Raw genomic sequence first — 19,098 nt, 5'->3', positions numbered from 1 at the left:
TTCGACTTATCCTGAGGTTAATCATATATATATATATATATATATATATTTAAATTCTGCAAACAGTTGGCAGCCTTGGATACTTCACACCAGGAATGCAGGTTACTCTCTTCACTGTAAATTCTCGCCACTCTCTAAATGCACTAACGATGGGGAAATTCCATGGGATTGTGAAAGGAATCTCACCCGTTACATGGAGAAACACTCTTATAGCTGCCGCTCCACAAATTACGTCAACAACAGGCTAATCACACTATATTTGGCTTTTAAGAAATATCTAATTTCCGCTGCGATATTGCTCAAAGCGTTTTGCACTGCGTGAGGCCAAAGCAAAACCGAACTTTTTTAGTCAAATCCCACGTTTCAGGCCTCGTTATTCGTTGAATTCGCTCCCGTTTGCGCAGCGACCGGTCATCAACGTGTATTGCGGCGAAGCAGTCATGCGGAAGTCCATTTGCGTTGTAGTACGGCGAGGTACTTTGAACGAAGCGCGCTTTCTGAAAGCGGAGCCCGCCTAAGACGCACTGCCCTCTCCCAAACTCATTACCGCGTATGTGAGCCCCGACCGCGTTTAAATTTCCCGCCGCAAAGCTGCTTTCAAGTTTCCCCACGGGCGCAGGCTTTCGTCGACTACGTGAGCGAGAGCCTGAGTGAAGAAGCCCTTGCACTAGAGGCATGCGGAAACTACGGAGCTACGCGGCGCTGTTATTCTCCAGGGAGCGGGAGATACGCGCACCCCCGTGAAATTAATAACAAAACGAGGAGCGGACCCCGTTCCGTGCACCGTTTACACAGTGCGTGTTTACCGTACGGTCCCCACCGAAACAAAGACTGCGCGCACTGGGCAGCCAAGGCGAAAAAACAAAAGTGAACAAAATGTTAAACAGAGTAGAGAAAGGGTGGATGAAGTGTAGAAAGAGAAGAGGAGGAGGAGAGAAAGGGTGGATGAAGTGGAGAAAGAGAAGAGGAGGAGGAGGGAGGTCGAAACGAACGAACCGAAAACGGAAAGCAAAGGAGGCGCCGCCGCCTCCAAGGCGCAACGAACTGGAATCGCAACCTGCCTGCCGGAAGTGCTCCAAGAAACAAATGGACACACACACAGGGAGGCAGGCAGAGCCCTCTCTCGGTATTTCTCTCTCGCGTCACTTCCCTCTCTCTTCTACTTCGCCTTGGTTCATTATTTACTGCGCGCGTGAGCTTCCCAGCAGCTCCGTTGTATACTCTCGGACGCATGAAACCCCGGAGGACGACGAAGATGGCGGCGCACAGTGTGCGGGAGGGAAGGCCGGAGCCCGCCAATCATTCTCGGGAGACAACTACCACTATCGCACGAAACAAATGAGCACCTACGCCGGCCGCCGCCGAGGACCACGTAGGCCAAAGCCGGCGATGCCCGAGTGGTCGAGAGGAGGAACTTTCGGGCTCACGGGCGACCTGGGCCGAGAGAGAGAGGAAGGAAGGTGTGCGGACACCGCAAAGCGAAGTTTGCCCGCAAGCTTGCGCGAGTACGCACCGAGGATGTGCGGTAGCGTTGACTCGAGCGAACAAAATAGGAGTCTATGAGATTCTTTTTGAATAGAAGATTCCCGTCTCGAAATTTCTACTCGGAAGATTCTGCAGGATTCTCTTTAAAAGGGGGACAATTCGATTTTCAGTGCTCAAGCAATATCAAGGTCAACCACAAGAAATTTGTGCGAGTACTGTGAAGCCTACCACATATGTTATGCAGGCCAGCCCATACCCGCAATAAAGTGTTAACCTACGTTTGATAAGCAGGAATTTGTGGCGAGTGTGATGCACACACGTTTCAGAGAACAAGTGAGACCCAGTTGGATCCACTTAACGATGCAGGTGAACCAAATGGGACTTGCTGGCGCACCTACATTAAAATTACATTGGAACGTTTCATATTATATTGTGTTTTTTTGTTGCAATAAATAGGCCCTTATAAAAGTCGCAGATCCTGTGATGGAACCCGCTCATAAAAGAATTCTCTTTTTGCTTGGAATTTACGTTGCATCTGAAGAGAAGAGCGGGAGCTCATCTTGCGGCGGCGAAAGCACCGAGCGACTACACGCGCTATCAGGAAATTCCGTAGCCTCCCTCAGTACCACGGTTTCTTTGGCGATTTCTCCTTGGCTATTTCTCCTTGAAAGAACGTTGAAAGCATGCTGTTGGCTTTTTTTTTAATCCACAAGTAGGTAAAATACGAACATTATCTGCGTGGGAGATCCGAGCGGAATTTTTATAGCACGGTGCACGAAGCATTTATTCATGCATTTATTAATTCTTGGCCAATCCCGCGTACATCGTTGTGGGCACGTCTTAATACTGATCAACACTATTTTTTCGCACCGGGGAAACCGGAACAACAGTTCTGTATCCTTGACACGAGATGAGCGCACAAATCAGTTAAGCAACTAGTGTTCTTATGGGTACGGATAGAAAGGCGTGCTTCTTACGACCCTTTAAATCTGATAGAGGCCTGTATGCGGCGCTGGCAAGCTTGGCTTTGCAGAGGCAAAAAATACGAAAGGGCTCGCCGAATAAACCTGGTGACATAGGATCTGGTTCCGTGACTTTTAAACTAACAACTAGACGTACGAGCTAATATTAAGAACAAAAGGAAGGAAGACTATTGATGTAACACTTGTTTGTAAGCTTCGAGGTCAATCTGGAGGTATGTTCATGCAGACAGCCTACAACTGTGAACACACCGCAGTTGAAGGGCCGTCTGCTGCCGCAAGGAGCACACCGTCATATCTATCGCCCTGTTACCTCTGTTTCGTTATGCTTTATTTCTGGCACGGCACTTCTATTTATTTCATGTGCGTTTTTTTTTGTTATTTTAATTGCAGTCGACACCAGCGCCAACGCATCTCAGTGACGTCACGGTGTGACGTATACAGTTCAATACGTCAGCGGTTGCCCGCTTCGAACACGCGGACTCCCTGGAGCGTCTAAACCGCGGCACACAACCTGCCAAACCGCATAACCAGTGAAGAAATAGAGGATCTCGCACTCAACACAAGAAGAAAATAGAATCATCGCTACATAGAAACAAAAACGTTCCCCGAAAAGGAGACTTCCGGGCACCCAAACGTGGGGTTGCCAGAACCGATTCCTCGCGCCCCTATCATTCGCCGACCACCAACGTTAACGTCTTTCGGAGCACTTTTCTTCTCCCAGACCTTTTCGTACCGATCGACGCTGCGCCATTCCGTTCTCCACTACATCCGCCCGTAGGCAGAGCAGCAAAATAAACAAGCGAATACACGACTGTAAAAAAAAGAAAACGCAGGTAGAAGGAAAAAGGCGAAGCCGAAACTGACCATTTTCTGCCGCCAAGTTCAAGCGCATGCATTCCTGCTCGCCCATGCCCGCGGACAAATGAAGTGAAAGCGAACCTATACTCAGCGAAACCTCACAAAAAGGACGTAACTTGTCCAAAAGCCAAAAAAAGACCAACATGAAGGGAAAGTGTGCGCTTCGGGGCGTTGTGGGGGGGGGGGGGGGGGGGGGGGCAGAGACGGATCACGGGAGAGGGGGGAGACCGGAAAACGGAGCAAGAACAGGGAGGGGGGCGATAGGAAACGCGGAATGCTGCCACCAAGATCAAACATAATCGGCCTCCTCGACGGCGAAGGAGGAGAGAGGCGACTCCTTGACCGCGCGCAGCTCGAGCCTCCCGCGGCGGGGCCGCCGCCACGGGCCAACGAGCGCCCGAGAATGTACTCGTCGTCGTACATACGCCGTCGTCGTACACGAGGAGCGCTGTGCCGCGATTTGTACACGCCACGTATACTTTCTCCCCCCTCTTCCTTCTCGGCCGCGCCGCCCTATACCAACGTGCGTATATACCTCCGGTCTTGCGGCCAGTTCTGCGCGCGCTTCGCTTCAGTTTCCTCGTTATAGTTGATTTCTGTGGTACATCTCTCTTTCCGTTTTCATGTCTGCGTCGCTATTATTAATAGCGTCTGTGGAAGCGCAGGTTTTGAGCGCAGCAAAACATGAGCGCGTCCCTTGATGTTGTTATATAGGCTGCGTTCTCGCTTTCCACGCATGCGGTGCAGGTCGGCCAACCCGGTGACCCGTAAAATTGCGGATGTGAGTGAATAACGGCTGGTTAACGACATTTGCTGGCTGTTCGGTAACAGTAATTGCTCTGGGGCTGAGGCGTTTGGCCGAGTATTTCCAATTTTTATAGTCCTAACAAATCTCCTTCTCTCTCCCCCCCCCCCCCCACCTATAATCATCGTCGTCGTCGTCGTCGTCGACGACACTGTTCTCCTTGTCCCCTCTTCTTTTCTTTTTGTTTGTCGTTTTCTGTGTCAAATCTGTAACGCAGTTTTTTTTTTTTTTTTCACAGCGGGGAGGACGATTGAAAGGTACAAAAAACGTAGGTATTTGACTTTGCAGGATGCGTTAGTATATCGAAACTGGTCTTTTACATAGTTTCGGAATCATTTCACGTTGCGATCGGGCAGAACATGCGTCGATTTCAGTCTTAACGTAAACATGGCTAGCGAAAACTCGGAAGTTCCTGTAAATTCGACGAAACGACACAGTCAGTGGTAAACGTGTGACACGTGACCACGCCTCTTAACGACCTGAAAGAAGATACGGTGAGTGCCAATGCGGGACAACCAGCATTTGGTTACTGCTTCGATCCGATACGCGCGTGATGTTTGCACATTTGACACCGGACAGCTCGATGCAACGTAGAGGAGTTGGTGGGGGGGGGGGGGGGGAGAGAGAGATGTTACACAGGCGAATTACAAAAATAACGAAAGTTAGTAACCTAATGCAGCTTGCAAAATTTCAGGACCAGCATCTGCCAGAATAAAAAAAAAAGAAAGATAAGGAGAAGACAAAGAATAAGGTTCAACCTCGAGGGAGGTCCGCTCATTATTCTCCCTTTACCCTAAACGAACTTCGTTTTGCCGCGCTGCGGTGCCACGCTTCATTTTTCTCCTGTTCCAAGGAGGGACGGAGTCTAACCATGACTGCTCCCCCGAAAGAGCAGGAACTCCCGCCTCTCGCTCTCTTTCATCTTCTTCCCCCCGCGAAGGAGGAGTGTTCTGCTCCATGCAGGCGAAAAGAAGAGGAAGCACGCCACAGCCCTGCGGGCCGCCGCGTCTCGACTGCGAGGAGCGAAGCTCGCCACCAGCCGCGCGTGAATTATGATACTCGCACGAAGCCACGCACACCTCCTCTGCCGGTGGATGCGGGCCGGGAGGAAGGCGCGGGCGCCGGGTATAGGTGCGATGGGCAGGGGAGGAATAGGTGCTGCTGCTACACACGACGGGGGAAGGAGCTACGAAAGCTCCTGCGTGCGTTCTTATTATTTTTTTTTTTTTCGCGCGTATGTGTCCCAGCGTGTTGACTGTGGTTCAGCCTTCAGTAGATGTGCCGGCAACACCGTTCCTTCCTCGGAACCACCACCAGCGAAGTTGAGGACTTCAGGTAGAACGAGAGAAAAATGGTTATCTCTCCTTTTTTTGAAAAAAAAAAAAGCCAAGGTTCGGGCGAGAATCCCGGAAATTCGGGCAGCCGGCTGCGTCGCGTGACCGGACAACAATGCGCCGCCTTGGACCTCCTTTCACGATCGCGGCGCCGGAAAGGTGACCACAGAAAGGCAATCGCAGCTTTGAAAAGGAAGAATGTCCTCGTGCTCCCTCTTCCCTGTTGACGTTCGCACTTTGCGTTTATGGTTTGCATTGACTCGGTTTCTTTGTAACGGAGTGAAGCGGCCCTTTTAAAAGAGCAACCGCTCGCATCCCTTTAACGTGGAAAAGTAAAATTTAACGCAGCTTTGACGAAAAAAAAAAAAAAAATCAACGCACGCACTATAGGCTTTTGAATAAAAGCACGAAGAATGAGTTCTGCTGTCGGAATCGATCATAAATGGCTCGGTGACCCTAGCCCGTCGCATTCCACCATCGCTCACTTCTTTTCCTATGTCGTAATATTTATCTAGCAAGGATCAGCGGCCAGGTTGTTAGGAGAGCCTAGAAAACGGCCAGTTCGGTTCCCCTTGCGTGTCATTTAGTTGTCGTTTTTTTTCTGCACGACCACCCGTGCACTAAGCGCATTTTGTTCGGACAAACTGACGTTTAGGGCATTATTTTCGGGAGAGAAACGCGAGAGCTCGCATACCGGAAGGATTCGACAGAAGACAGGACTGCAAACAGTGACGACTGCCTCGCATGACCCTTGATGTTACAGGGGTCGCGTCGGGCAAGAAACGCGATGTTTATGGCCATTTCTTCTTCGAGACAACCACTGGCAGTTCTTGATGCGCGCATGCCATTTTCCGCGGCCGCAAATGGCGCTGCTTTATACGAGAGGCATGCAAACAACCGGGTATTCAATGCCGCGAGTCGTTTGAGATGATGACCGTCTTTTTACGGCAAAACACAAGGCAGATTGTTCCCACCGTGCCGCGTGCCTTCCGTGTTATCGCCAAATGTGCCGCGAACTGATCTCTGAACAAAGGGTACGCTTGGCGCCAGACATGTTACGGCTTCTTTGTTTGTTTTTAAATGCAGAGCATTTGTATAACTCACGATGTCACCCGTGCGTCGGCGTCCGCAGCAGCCAGCCTCCCCCTACACTATAAAAAAAATAACAGTTACCGGCGCCTGGTTTCGATCCCACGACCCTGCGGGCGGAACGCAAGGTACATGGTGCTCTACCCACTGCGCCACAAAACCGACACAGAATGAAAGGCTACGAACGCGCCTTATATCCTTGACTCATTCAAACTACGTCAAGAAGCTGCTGATACAACGCATTCACTACCTGTGGGCGGAACGCGAGGTACATGGTGCTCTTCCCACTGCGCCACAAAACCGACACAGAATCAAAGGCTACGAACGCACCTTATATCCTTGACTCATTCAAACTACGTCGTCAGCGGCGTGCTAGCGGCGTGATAGCTGCGTGGTGTACACGTGATAGCACCAACCCCCCAAACACTAAACGTTAACGCAATACACCCACCCCCTATGCGACGCATTTACTCGAGTGCCCCTCGCGGGGAGATGGGCACATTTTTTTTTCTCCTTTATACTGCAACAAAAATAAGACAACGCGTCGAGGGAGACAGTGCTATAGTTTATCGACGCGTGGTTCAACACTTAGCGCACACGGGGTCGTCTCAGCACGGAGCAAAAAATTAGCAGTGGCTTAGCTCGGCTATGCCAGGTATACGTAGCGTGAGCTAAGGTTCAGCTGGGTATTCTTAGCTTCCCTGGTTGTCTAGGATTAGCTGATTACCATGCTTACTGCTGCTAAAATGTTTTTCAGTTAAATCCAATCCATTACAAACCAATTTAATTAAATTCAAACAAATCCAATCGCGCCGGCGGGGGCTCAGGCGCGCCAGCTGTACGCCGTGAGACGCCACTGCTCCTCGCGCATGCGCAGCAGGGCTCTTCAGGAGCCACGCGAAATTGCTCAACGTCGGCCAGTGTAGCTCACGCTACAAAACTTCAACTGCTGCGGAGCACGCCTCAAGGTTTGAACACCCGACAAATACGAAACATAGATCCGTGAGCCCACATGTATCTAAATGGCGGTCTCTGCTTCCTTCACCCAGTTTGCCGGCTTGTCGGTTCGCAGTGTCTGTCGTGACCTTCATAATTTCCATCTGATATTATAAAAAATATATCGCGCGGCCCCCCCGTCTAACGACGACGATGGTTGAACGCGAAGCTTTCTCGATTGCGGCGGACTCTTGGGTTGTCGTCTGAGTTTGGATTGTGTTTCGATCATGTCTGAATGAAGCAATCATCAAATACGGAACACAGGGCCTCATTGGTCATCAGCGCTCACGCAAGTTAAGCGCGCATCGCAGGCATGGAATGGGCGAGACCTCTCTGTGTTTGCACGTGCAAGAGTGTGTAACGTCTTCCTTGCCACAAAGCTCCTTTATGTGCTTCAAGTGCTTCACTGTGCGCGAGCAAAGGTTCAGGCCCTGCATAGAGTTTTTGCAACATTTGTGTGGGGCTCTCAATGGGAACCTATGCGCAGGGACAACTTGTTTCTCCCTTTAAAGGCAGGGGGTGTTGGGCTCATGCATTTGTTTGTGCACCAACTTGTGTCTCGTTTTTTCTTCTACAAATTGGTTGATCACCCACTTTTACTGACTGTACTTCAGCAGCGCATAAGTTTCCATTTGCCTTTTTTGCTTGTATGTACGGGCGAGGTCAATACGAAGCCTCCATGGGGATTTCTCAAAGAGGTCGTGGAGTCATTTAACTTTCTTACCGCGCGGTTTTCCTTGGAATATCTGTTCAGCATGTCAAGGAAAACTATGACGAACACTCTTATTGAAAGTCTATTCCCGGTGCCTGTTTATCGCCAGCCTTACTTAGGCCACCAGAAAAGCAATGTTTTAAAACGCGTAATGAGCATGTGTATCCCGCCAAATGCAAAGACATTTTTCTTCAAGCTTCATTCTTCCACACTCCCAGTTAAGACATGGCTGCGCGAAAAAGGAATGTCTATTCCTTGGTCGGACAATTGTCGCCTCTGTAATCAACCAGAGACAATTGATCATTGTTTTGTGTTGTGCCGGGACGCTGTGTTCTTCTGGGACGTTTTGCAGCGGACACTAAAAAAGGACATCGACATCACCCCGTACACCATTCGCTTCCTGCCATTTGAAGATGTTAATCGGGTGCCATATGACGTTTTCGTTCTCCTAGGATTGTTTAGCTTGTGGAAGTGCCGTATGACTGATCGGCATGCGGAACCCCCTAGGCCGACCAAGTGCATTTTTCGGGAACAGGCGGCGTTGGTGCGGAGCGTTTATGCTGCGCAGAGTGATCCACCAGAGTGGCTGCCTCTTTTGGATGCGTGCGTTTGCTTGCCTGAGTTTTTATCTTTGTTCGACTGTCTGTTAGTGCTTAAATTGTGTGTTAAGTGTCTCGTCTTTTGAAGTTTTCTAACATTTCCATGCATTAAAGAAAAAAAAAAAGTCTGAATGAAGCAATCGGTTAGACACCGGCTTCAAAGCGCGAGGGACCAAGGTTCGATTCCTGCCGCCGGAAGCGTTTTTTTTTCTTTCCCTTCACCCACCGTCACTCATCATCATCGTCAAAGAAAGTTGGCTTTCCTGCAGGGCGTTTATACGTTACAGACGGCATCAGTGAGAACACTAAAGCTTCGCTTTAAAAACAAAAGATACACCTTCTAGGTTGCTTTGAGACGAAGCAGTGAAGTGAGAACACAGTTCAAGTTACGGAGGATGAACAAAATAAGCAAGCCTCAAACTACACAAGAAAACGCATTTTGAAGTGCTAGGGAACCTCACAACCGCGTTCATGCGTAATGCAAAGTTTCCTGTCAGGTGCTTGAAGTCCCCGTGAGGGTTTACTGACATTGACATTCATTTCACACTTCGCACGCAAATATAACAAGAAGTGGGTCCCATGGAAAAAACCAAAGTACTGTCACACTGTACACATGCAACGGACCGCGACTGTCCTGTCTTTTCGAAACTCCCAGTACGTCAACAGCTAACCCACGCAGTATCGCACACGCGTCTAACGAAGGTCACAGTGCCGCTGCAGGACGTCAACAAGACTCGGGCCGCACGCCCAATCCAACAACGCAGCGACAAGGTGCGTACAAGACTTCGTCGGTGACGATAGGTATGCGACTCGTTGCGAAACCCCGCGCGCACGCCGGCTCGCGCCGACACGACCGAAGCCCAGATGTAGGGCGGACGTCGAAGGCAATCCATTCAAGCGTGCGCCCCGAGTTACGGAAGACGCCGGTGATCGCGGCCTCACGGACGGGAAATGTCGAGAAGGACGCATTGTCTTATACGCAATCGTCTGTCGTTAGGACAGTTTTCCTTTTTTTCGAAGTACAGGCAGAACCAGCCTTTGTTGTTTTCGATCAGCACCTCACAGATACCGGTTTACACCAGTAATTCATCGGCGGCAACACCTACTGCAGAACGCACTGTGATTCGGCGTGCGTGCGGACGGGTTCAAGAAGGCCACCCACGTAGTCGTTGCATTCAGAAAATTTCTGTCGCCGGTTGCGAAACAACTATTTTTCTTACTGACGTTGAGTTTAAACGAGATTAATACGGTTCCAGGAGGATGCTGGTGAGGCTGGTTTGTTGCGGTTGCATTCAACTGCACACGATTCGTGCCTCACACCGCGCTCACTAAACGCACATAGAGTATATTCTCGCTTTAAGAAAATCGCTGTATTCGAATTTTTCGTGGTCCCAGCTGCGAAGCAGGGAAATCAAATCACCTCTGCTTGTAACGAAGCACCGCTTATAACAAAGTAAGTAATTTGTCCAGCGGAGACATCGTTATGACGAGGATTTCGTGCACCTATACCGCCAGCCCTACACACGAACGTCCACGAAACCTCTCTCCTTCGATAAAGCATCCACAGAGAACGAAAGGAAAGGTGGAGTGCGAGTCGGTAAACAGAGATACGGACAGGGTCGGGCGCGTTTAAAGAAAGCATCGGGCCGCCCTGCGCGAACTCGCTAGAACCGCGGGGGCGACTAACGGGAACGAGTAAGTGGTGGTGGAGGCCCACCGGCGGGCTGCAGTGCCGCCGCCGCCGGCTCCCATTGTCTCGGGCGGCTGAAAGCGAAGACAAGCAAAGCCGACGACGACGCGGTCGGCCGGCCGGCTTCGCTACTCCCGCTCCCCGCCGTGCGAGACGCGGCGATGCATATTGAGCGCAGCCGCGCCGCTGCCGCTGCTCCACGTACTCGCCAAAGCCGCCGCCGCCGCTGCATCGTGCCGACGGCCGGGGAGAAACCCATCGAAAACGAGGACAGACCACTCGGAAGAGGGAAATTCGGCGCGTACGCGCTCGTTCACACATCGGCGTTGCTGCGGCTGCGCTTCGAGAACGTGTAACGGAACTTTCGACCGCCGCCGCTACAGGCGCGGATGCTGAACGGACGCTATCGCAAACCGGACGCGGCGAGGCGACGGACGAGCGAGGCTCTCGCGACGTTTCGTGGCTGTCCGAGTGAACCGCCTGTTGGCGCGGATTCTTCGCTCGTTGTGGTGACCGTAAGTGGAGAAGTGGAGCTATGTTCGTCGCTACCCCGCGGTTGTTCCGGCCGCCGCGGCAGATTACGTGGTCGACGATGGATGCGCAACGGCTAAGATCGAGCGAAATCAAGACGAAATGACTGTTACATGCCCTCCGGAACCATCCCTGCCTCATGCTGTGCAGGAACTCGCCGATACGCTTGAACTCAAGTGACTGCAGTTGTCTCTCTCGATGGGAATTAAGAATAAACTGTCGTTCTGCTGTTATTTCATACGCGAGGTATATATAGCCTCGAATGGTCTGCATGTTTTGTTGTAGTGCAACTCATAGAAAACGAGCAGTACACCATGTACATAGTTTATGTAAGCATGACTACATTCCTTGCTTGCTTACGACAGCGTAACACACATATAAAGGTTACCAACACGAGAATGCTTCTTTCTGTAGTCGCAATTCTTCTAATGGTCTTAAATTGTGCGTCTTACCAAAGCTCACAACAGTTTCAACAATGTGTAGAGCAAGCGTTCGCTGAAACGCCAGCATTGTACCTCAGAATCCTGGTCACCGAACCCTGAATCGAAACACGTTCGCGCGAAGGCGTCGCCCGTAGTACCACCGCACCAAGCGCCAACGACCGTAAGCACCCTCTCAGCTAAAACAAAATCTAGAGCGCCATAGAGGGGACGATCTGACACCCGAGACTGACTTTCACCAGTTACGAGCTGCGTCTTCAAGAAAACCGTAAAGATTGTAAATAGGGAGCTGAGTATTGGAATAAATTCAAAGAGGGAGCAGCCGCCACCTGTCCAACGGAACTTATCATTCCCATTTCAGAGCGTTTCATCGGACACGGATGTCGGACAATAGCAACAATCATCACCGGTTTTCACATTTAAATGCACCGTGAAGGAAATGCGAGACCAATTCGGGGTGAACTAAAACCGCCTTTGACCATCTGTTATGGCCGGCGCCTAAAGAACGTCACAACGCGGCCGGTTAACGGCGACCGGATCTATATATGGTCACGTCAAGGCAGGCATCCGCACCGTTTTACAGCTCCCGTCCGCGAAGGTCTTACGATCTTGCAACGGCCTACAGGAAAGTAGACCGAAGCCGACCAACTAGCCGCTAAATTCTTCATTTCCCGCTGCCAATAATATCTACCTTGCCCGAAGGACTTTGCTTGCCTCTTCGCCACTCCTAGCTCGAAGTTCCCAGTAGCAGTGTCTTCGAGAAACCGAAGAGAGGTGTGAAATAGAGCACTGTGACTGGTAACGTTTTTCCCCCCCAATGAACCACCGATGTGTCGGCTCAGGCGAAAATTTTGTTATATTTTGATAACTTAAAGCAATATGACTATCCCGACTGAATTCGTTTTCTTGAAGACTTTAGTGGTCAAACATCTGCACTGGCAGTGAAAAAAAAAATAGTGGTTGGCTAACGAAGCTACAACGCACAGTTACTCGCGATAATAACTAAATAAATAAAGCTACGTATGTAATTGTGCGGCTATTGCCAAACCAGAGTGGTTCCAGACGTCTAGCGGAGAGCGATCGGAAGAATAAAAACCGCGAAAAAAGTCTGCGTAGGAGGCAGGGGAAAAAAGAAGCGGGTACTCACGCTATCAAAGCCCCGGCCTAGGCCTGAGCCGTCGACGGAGATGCTAGAGAGACCACAGGAAACGCGAGCACAAGTGCGGTACACGCCGGCAGTGGTGGTCAAATCCGGGAGAAGACGCGACACTGGGCTCCCTCCCGCCTTCCTCCGCGAGTCCGCGCCGGCGCGAACTCCCAGAAGGAAGGAGCACGGGCTTCGATCCGCACAGAGGGAGAAACGAAAGAAGCGGTACGCAGCCGCGGCCTGGTCGGATCTAGAGTCCAGTTTCCGCGCGCAGCACAGCACCCGCGGTCGAAGTCAACTCGGCGGCAATCGTGTCGACCGTGCGGTAATCCACCGTCGTCGTGGTCGGTGCGGCGGCAAGGAACGGTTCTCCTCCTGCGGCTGCAGCGGTCATCCACGCGGCGCGCACCGGTCCAGGAAGGAGGAGGAGCAGCGGTGTTCAGTGGAGCCGCAGGTGTTGCTGCTGCGTCGGACGGGCTGGCGGCGGCCTGCGTGCCATAGTTGCTGCGACGGGCACACCGACTGTTGTGGCCGATCCTCAGCGCGGACTCCTTGGCCCCGACGCTGCCGGCTCGGCAGACCGCTTTCCCTGGCTGCCGCGGGAGAGGGCGTCACGTGGGGGGGAAACCGGTTCCCCCAGCGCACCACGCGTGACGTAACGGCGGTGGCTCCGAAGAGAGAGCGGACCTGTACGCTCACCTGGAGGAGGACCCGAGTCCTGCTTCCTTCCCGCGGAGGCGGCAGATATATGCACTGCACCGCGGTCCGCCGGTCGCGTCGAACGGCCGGCGCTGTTCCTTTTCCGGAGCGCGCCGCATCCGCCCGGGAAAGAAAAGCGATTTTGCATTGCTGCGGCGTGGGAGCCTCGGATGCGTCACTTTCGTCCCACTGCTCATCCATGGGCCTGCGGAGAGAACAAAACGGTCTACACGGAGGTGTTTGCCGGTTTTAATTATACCGGCTCTGACCATGGAGCAGCAATACAGTGGGAAGTTGTAAGTTTATCTTGGAAGCAGCTCGGCACATGCCCTCGTAACAATTTCATAGCGGCCTCAGTGCTGCCCAATGCCCTTAGCCCAGCAACTGCAGTATACCTATAAAATAGATCTCCGAAAAAAAATTGGGTTTTCTGTCTGCACAACATGTTCTTGCACATGTTGATCTTTTGCACTGAGCATTGACCAGACATTCCTTTTTTTAAATTCTTCGTTTACTGCCACGGATTAAGAAGGTCGATAAACTATTCTACCACAACGGGACACCCGCAGATGAAGATGCTGAAAAACTTTATTTTTAGCCTGGTGATGTGGGAGTGGTTTACCAGTCCAGGAGATCATGGGACAACCGTGCTGTCTCAGGCCTGGACACCAGGATAGAAGTAAAGGAGTTAGCCAACCAGTTTTGGGCAAGCCCCCAGGGTGGAGTAAGTTTCTGCGAAGCAGGATTTGCGAAAGCCGTTTCTGCGAAAGCTTATAGCTTTCCTTTGCAACTGCACGGCTGCACTTCAGACGGATGTGAAATTTTCCAGTGCAGAAACAAAGGGGTTCGAGTGAGTTGTGCTTTTCACACACGCGCCTACGTGCGCGCGCACAGACACGCACGCGCTCACGCAAGTAGCCCGTAGTCCTCCCAGACTACGCGCAGAGCGCGAGCGCTATTTTTGCGGTTTAAACGGATGTACGTAATCGCCAACGAAGCGGACTGAAGAGACTACTGAGGGCAATGAAATGTGGCGCGACTCAGTGGACCGAGCATACGGAGGCGATTTGTCACAAGAATTCCAAGAACTTTTGCGGGTGTCGAGTCTTCCCTTCTACACGCAGAAGATCGGGGAGAGACAGGCTCATTTCCGTTAACGTCCACCCGATGTGCACGAGCGGTAGAGCATGGCTCTCTCACTGTCACCGAACATTAATCGACTCCAACGAGAAAGAACGCCCTCCACGCTTCGTACGAGCTGGAACTCGTCGTCGAGATGAAAAAAGCAAGCGGGCTCAGGCGAGGGTAGTTTGTGTGCTTGCTGAAGGCGTAGCGAGCCGGACGGCCCGAGCGAAGTCTGCCCAGCAGAGGGCGAAAAGAATATTTGCCGCGCTCAACGAACGAAGTGGTGGGGCTATAGTTAAATTACTTTTCGGTTTCGCTTTATAGACAAATGGAGCTGGGAAGCAGGACGAAAATATTGCCACAAAATGCGAGCTAAACGACTTTCGAGTTCATGAAGTGGGCTTTCACCGAACCTATTTGATCTTGACGAACGTAAACTAATGTCGAATGAAATGAAAACATTTTTGTATAGGCGCTTGCGGTCTTCATAGCGAACCCTCTATGTCCAGCCTGTTCTGGAAATTTGTTTTGAGAGCAGCTTACTTGGGCTTACTGTGCTTGAAAACACGCACGCAAAATCACGATTGGAACGTCTGCGAAAACTTGCCTCTCCCCATTTTTTTGCTCTAAAATGGGCATGAAAATAAAGAAACAGCTGAATTCTAATAATAACTGGTTTATTGGTACCCATACGAAAGGTGGTGTATAGCTTTCCCGAACCAGTGATTTCTACCATCGTCACCTATGCGCGGGTTCGGCTCTCAAAAAGGCGTACCAGCTCAAACACATCTTACAGAGGCCATACGCGTCGTCCCGCTTCCAAACGGTGTATGCATAAATGGCTGAGGGATAGGAAAAAGAAGGGTGCGAAGTGACAACGTTTTGGGTAAAGTTGGGTTGCAAAGGAGTCGCAAAGTGGGGCATGTAGTCGACGAAGTTGACGACACAGGGCGCTCCCCTTTGCTATTCTCTTACGCGCTTGTTTCAACTGGTTTTCTTTCCGCAGGGCAGTTATTTACCACGGCCACTGCTCGGATATTGTTGTACTTCAGAAAACGTAAGAGGATAAATGTAGGGAAACACATTCTGTCGGCGTTCTAGGGAGTCACCGTGTAGCGGACTAGCGGCGGGTAATGATCACATGGAGCGTTCTTGCTTAAATCAAATTAAAAGTGAAAGAGAAGGTATCTCGCTGGAAATTCTGCCTCCCCGATCAGTGCGCAGCGTTAGTTGAGGGCATGCCGTAATCTTCCGTCTTCAGAAGCACTTCGACTTCGACTTCGACTTGCGAAGCACTTCGATTTCAACTTCGACTCACTTCGACTTGAGTTAAAGGCTTTACGCTCGAGCCCCTCAGATTCTTCTTTCTACCAGCTGGTTCAACGTCGAAATTCCTTTAAACAAAGCTACTTCAATTCACGATCTTCCGAAAATTCAAGCGGGCGAAGCAGGGCACCATTCATGCACGCAAATAACGCAAACACGAATATAACTGTAAGGCGTACAGTGCGGCTACGTTGGCAAAAGAACAAAGACAAACCCGCTGCGAACTGACACATAGTACCAGTGACCGTGAGGCTCTCTACAAGAAAGTGTCCTTGTGTTTATTTTGTTTCTTCAGTGTTTTTTGCCGATTATGTTGTGCTAAGGAGGCCAGCTGCTGGGTACCGTATTAGCACGACTCTAACGCGCACCTTTTTTGCTAAGAGTAACCTTCAAATTTGTGTGAGCGCTACAGTCGGGCTCAAAGTGGAAATCGGCCTCGGCCAGCAGAATTTTCATGTAAACGAACGCCTCCAAAAGTATATTTCAGTCCAATAAAAACATATTTTTTTGCAATTTTTAACTAAACTTTCCTGCCCGTTAAAATCTGGGGCGCGTTAGAATCGTGCGAATACGGTACTCGGCAGTTTTGTTCTTTTTGCTGCCTTTTCTCATGGGTGCGTAGCGCCTTCCTCGTGAACTGCCACCCTTACTTCAGTCTCCGTGCATTGGATACCCTGAATGCGCTGCAGTGCATTCAGAATAGTGCAATGCAGGAAAGCCAAGTAACCATGATTACTTGGCTTTTTCGCACAGCCTTTTGCCTGGAACTGAAAAAGAAGGAAAAATAGTTCGGTAACTCGTGCGCTCACACGTAAACCGACTTTCCATTGAGCTGGGATCGTTTGAGCGGTTTTGCTGAAAGACATTTATGACTACTCCGTGGTCCGCGGTAATAAGCCTCCTCGGCTTTGAAGGACACGTGGACGTAGGTGTCCGCAGAAAGTACTGAGCGAGAGCTATAGTGATACTAGGGTCCCCAAGTGTTTCGCTGTTGGCGTACCTGAAAAATCCAAGTGGCAGAAACTAGTTTAATATCAAGATGTAGTTATCTCATTGGTAAGCTGGCACCTTGGTCCAAATTCTATTAATGTTACTACGTAATGTGAGCAAAATTTATGGTAACCGAAGCAACCTTGTCTTTGCTTCGAGCTAGAAATAAGACAAGTAGTCTGCAAATAGCCTAGTTTACAGTAAAATAAAAATTGAAGATGTTTGAAGAACTAAAGATTCCTTGTGTTGGCTCTCGTGCCTTTTGAGTTGGGAGACTCTCGTTAAACGCTTTACGGCTAAGCTAACTTCGACAGCTAGTATCACTGACGCACCTAGAGAGGTGGGGAGGGGGTGCGTGGTCAAAGCTACAAACTCTGCCTATCATCAAGTAACGACTGCCGACAAATATTTTGCCAGAGCGAGATAACGCATAAACCTACGCGTTTGATGCCTGCTTTCGCCATTAGTAATTTTGCTATATCTCTTAAGCAAAACAAAAATAAACAAACCATTCAGAAACACGTATAGAATAAGCCCATGGCATTAGGAAGCTTGTGCATATTATCTGTAAACTGTTGCAGTTTAGTCTGAGGAACGACTACGAAGACGGACTTAACAAAATTTTGCTCCCCCCAAAATTAACCTTACGGCTCATACCAAAGTTGCCTGTTGTCACTGGATAGACCCCAAGGGACATTTGGTATGAGCCGTAAGGTTAATTTTCACATTTTCAGATTTTTTGCAGCCGTAAAACATTCCCCCGATTAGAAATCTGTTTCTAAAGCACAACTGCATTCGGCTTGAAGTAGTAGCAGTAGTTGTAGTGAACATTTATTTATCTTAATTTGCAGAATGGGGGTTTTGGCCAGCCTCCTCGGTCTAGGAGGCTGCGATTCCGCGATGCTTCTAGGGATTTAGTAACCGGGGCTTGCTATTGCTCCGGTAACGCACACCACGCAGAATGACGATAAAAGTGCCGTTCACAGCTTCTCTGTAAAGCACAACCGGTACGCAGCTTACTAAACCTGTTAAAACCTACACCGGCTGCTTTCTTACAAGACACATGTGCTATGAGGCGGAGACACATTGCCAGCAAGGTAGGTTCAAAACCGAGTGTTTACAAATGTCTACGAACAAACAAACAAAAAACGTCAGGCGCGGAAAACAACTGATGTGACTACTAAATGGGGATAGAAACGAAGGAGAAAATGAAATGAATTCAGTACCGCCTGGCAACAATCACTGCGTAGATGACGCTCCAATCAATACTTACCGCAGACTCGTGCGGTCCTACGCAAGATGATCACGGGGACTCCAGAAATTCTCTCCCTAAAAATTCACAGAACGGATGGACTGAGTCTGAACTAAACAGAGTTTAGGGAAGCTCAACCACGTGGTGCTTATTAATGAGCTCTGTCGAGTGAAGCGCTCCTAATTACACTTCGAATTTTTCACTACTCATATCACGTGGAGGGTCAGAAGATACAGAAAAAAATATTTTGGAATAACCTAACGTACAGAAACGGTCATCCCGAAATGCGTATACTAACGCTGCTGCAGCTAACTAAATTGGCAAAGCGCGGCCCTGAGCCCCAGAACTTTTCTTGCTGTTACGTTTTTGCAAAGCGCGCGTGGTTACATAGTGGAGCAGGAAGGTTCTTACCAAGACGCAACTTCATTGGGAAGACATTGTACCCGAAACACTATCGGATTTTAGGCATGTAGCACGCAACCGATGTTACCAGCAGACAAGTCGTTGGTTCGAGGCCACCTCTTTTAAACATTTGAATTTACGAGTGCATGTGCACATTAGCAGTATTTTCGTAATCGTGCCACCCAATTTTATTTTCTTTGATGCCCGTAAAACATCGTTGTTGCATAATGGAATGAATAAGCACGTCAAAAATACATTGTATTGATCCCTCGTAAAGATTACTTAAGGTCGCTTCGCCGCAGAACGCGCAAGGGAGGCGGTGAAACGTGTTTGCTGTGGGCGATTTTTCCGGCATAGCTGGGCACGAAGTTGCGCTTGGCGCCATCTACCGCTCTTGGCGGAAATAAGAGCCAATGGCGCTTCCGTTCACAGCGTAACTGCAGACGCCACAGTATTGTCAGATGCCGGCTGCCAATTCTGGCAAATATTTGCTGAATTTGTCAAGGCAGTCCGCTCCCAGTGCTTGAAAGACAAGGTAATTGTGTGTTCTGACGGTTCCTTTTTAGTAATGTTTTGAGCAGGCTGGCCGTTGACATTATTGAGAAGGGACAGAGCGATGATGCTACACTGGCAAG

The 19,098-nt window shown here is 50.1% G+C and overlaps 1 protein-coding gene across 1 annotated transcript in view; it reads right to left on the bottom strand.

Moving 5' to 3' along the window:
• The window catches only part of LOC144145822 (uncharacterized), a 310,476-nt gene extending 297,241 nt beyond the window's left edge, over positions 1-13,235 (bottom strand). The window contains exon 1 of the mRNA XM_077677578.1: positions 12,670-13,235. The gene's annotated coding sequence lies outside the window, so the exon portion shown is untranslated. The remainder of the gene's footprint in view (positions 1-12,669) is intronic.
• Positions 13,236-19,098: the final 5,863 nt, after the last annotated feature.

Source organism: Haemaphysalis longicornis, unplaced genomic scaffold, assembly GCF_048455015.1.
Source record: "Haemaphysalis longicornis isolate Haplotype H1 unplaced genomic scaffold, Haemaphysalis longicornis Haplotype H1 scaffold_7, whole genome shotgun sequence".
In the NCBI taxonomy this organism is placed as follows: Eukaryota; Metazoa; Arthropoda; class Arachnida; order Ixodida; family Ixodidae; genus Haemaphysalis; species Haemaphysalis longicornis.
This window is presented reverse-complemented; position numbering and strand designations above follow the sequence as displayed.